This window comes from Penaeus japonicus, unplaced genomic scaffold (genome assembly GCF_977035675.1).
Source record: "Penaeus japonicus unplaced genomic scaffold, GWHDUDI00000001_assembly GWHDUDI00000011, whole genome shotgun sequence".
NCBI classification, from domain to species: Eukaryota; Metazoa; Arthropoda; class Malacostraca; order Decapoda; family Penaeidae; genus Penaeus; species Penaeus japonicus.
In genome coordinates, this window is record NW_028234413.1 from 40649754 (window position 1) to 40652548 (window position 2795).

General features: G+C 43.4%; 1 protein-coding gene across 1 annotated transcript in view; it reads right to left on the minus strand.

Annotated features, from left to right (window-relative positions):
* The window catches only part of LOC122260742 (cytosolic carboxypeptidase 1), a 40757-nt gene that overhangs the window by 438 nt on the left and 37524 nt on the right, over window positions 1–2795 (minus strand). The window lies entirely within an intron of this gene.

A 2795-nucleotide genomic window follows, 5' to 3' on the forward strand; every position in this document is an offset into this window, starting at 1 on the left:
GGATGAGAGACAGAGAGAGTAAAAAAAAAAGAAAAATACAGAAAGAAGACAAGTTACACCGACACAGACCGGCAGACAGAGACAAAGTGAGCAAGAGAAAAGGACACAGACTGACAGAGAGAGACATAGACAGACAGTCAAAGGCCAGACAGGGGGTACAGGAGGTAGGGAGGGTACGGGGGGGTAGGGAGGGTAAGGAGGGGGTAGGAAGGGTTAGGAGGGGGTAGGAAGGGTAAGGAAGGGGTAGGGAGGGTACGGGGGGTAGGAGGGTAAGGAGGGGGTAGGAAGGGTAAGGAGGGGGTAGGAAGGGTAAGGAAGAGGTAGGGAGGGTAAGGAGGAGGTACAGGGGGGTAGGGAGGGTACGGGGGTAGGAGTGTAAGGAGGGGGTTACGGGGGTAGGAAGGGTAAGGGGGGTAGGGATAGGGTACGGGGGGTAGAGAGGGTAAAGGAGGTAGGAGGGTAAGGAGGGGGTTACCGGGTGGGGGGGTGGGGGGGTTGAAGCTTTGCATGGGAGCCAATTCAGTTTAGAGGTTCCTTCGCCTCCCGTGTCACGAATGGCGGTCCGTCCGGCTGGATTAAGATAAAAAAGAAAAAGAAAAATGGATTTTTATTCTGTTTCTGCCTCGCCCCTTTCCGTTCTTTCACTTTCTCTCTCTCTCTCTCTCTCTCTCTCTCTCTCTCTCTCTGTCTTCATCTGTTTTTTGTTTTGTTTTTTCTCCATTTCTCTTTCTCTTTCTCTTTCTCTCCTACCCCTCTCCATCCACCCCTCCCATTCTCTCTCCCTCTCTTCCAATCTCCCTCCCTCCCTCCCTCCCCCCCATCCCCCTATTCCCCCTCCCGTCTGTCTGTCCCTCCCTATTACAAGAAATAGGTAACGGGCGCCCCTCGCCTCGACAGAACCCATTAAGAGGCACTCGACTTGGTGTCTCGGAAGAAGGGATTTTCGATCCCGTGGAGTTATTTTCGTTGGCGAGCTTTGATTCGATTGGAGACTCCGATCGGATCCTGTGGATGAGGATTCGTGGGGTTTTTGGGGGGGGGGGTTGGGGGGGGAGTGGGGATGGGAGGGAGGGAGAGGTTAGGGATGGTGGGAGAGGGGGAGGGATGGAGAGGTTTGGGATGGTGGGAGGGAGGGAGAGGTTAGGGATGGTATGGGGAGGGAGGGAGAGGTTAGGGATGGTGGGTTGGTGGGAGGGGTGGAGGGGGGGAGAGGGAGGAAGGGAGAGAGGGAGGGGGAGAGAGGGAGAGAGAGAGAGATGCGGATTGGGACAGTGGAAAAAAATCGAGAATGGGGATGGATAGAGAGGGAGATATAACAGACACACATTCAAAGACAACCTCACAGCCAGACAGACACACAGACACAAGTATGCAAACAAACAAAGAATAAGTAAAACAAAACAAAACAAAAAAAATCTGGATACATCCTTCAGAGTTCGTTTTACTTTTTTTTTTTTTTTTGCCTGTTCTTTCTACCTCTCTTTCTTTTCTTTTTTTTTTTCTTTTTTTTTTTTTTTTCTTTCTTTCCTCTTAACAGGATCATCCATTCACAAGATACCTATTCATGAATTTTCTTCACGTGCAGTATCTCAGTCACGAAAGTGGTTAAAAGAAAAAAAATGTGATTTTGATATTTTTTCGGAACTTCGGGAAAGGAAAAGAATGGGATGAAACTTGGGACTAAAAATCAGGTGTGTTTTTAAGACTTGTTCCACATGCATTGTTTATCACGTGAGGAGGGGTAGGAGGAAGGGAGAGAGGAAGGGAGAGAGAGAGAGGGAGGGAGAGAGAGAGTAGAGTGGGAGAGGGAGAGAGTGGAATTGGGAGAGATATTGGGGTTGGGAGAGGAAGAGGAAGAGGAAGGGAAAGAGAGAGGGAGGGAGAGAGAGAGTAGGAGTGAGAGAAAGAGAGAGGGACAGAGAGAGAGAGAGAGAGAGAAAGGAAGGGAAGTAGACTATCAATTTTTGCATACCTGTTTGTGTGTGTGTGTGTGTGTGTGTGTATGTATGTGTATGTATGAAAATCTTAACAATATGATTCGATATACATACAAGAATCCTATAGACCATCGACTGAGATTTATTCGAAGGGAAGTTAAGAAGAGATCTAGCGAGGAAGGAGAAAGAGAGAAAGAGAGAATGAGAAGAAAAGAGAGATGCAAGGGAGAGCGAAATATTATCTCTTCCTCCTTTTTCTCCACATTTATCGTATATTTTAATTCATTCTATTACGATTTTTTTTATTTTTTTCATTATTATTTATGTGTACATGGATGTATATCATTTTATATTTTATTTTGTCAGGTATTATGATATTTTTTACAATAATTTTGTTTTTCTAATGGAATGATCTTCATTATTATTTATGTTATTATGTCAAGTATGATTTTTTTAAACAAAAAAATCAGTATAATATATATTTTTTTTTTTTCTAATGGAATGATCTGGGTGATGAATGCGGATTGCATGCTTGAGCAACATTGCAAGTCAGTGAGCATAATTGCATGCAGTGGAATCGCCGCTATGATAACCAACCCAATTTCAACGTCGGTTATGAACGCGATATATAACTGTGATTTTTTTTATTTTTTTTTTTTTTTTTTTTTTTTTTTTTTTTTTTTTTTTTTTTTTTTTTTATACACAGAGAGGCAATAAGAGTATTATGTTTTGGACGAATAGAAAAGGAAAGAAAAGATGATTAAGAGAGAAAAAATGTTTTCGGACGCTAGTAATTACGAAAATAGCGGGAAAGTAGCGAATGAATAGCATTTTTTTTTTTTTTTTTAGAATATAAAA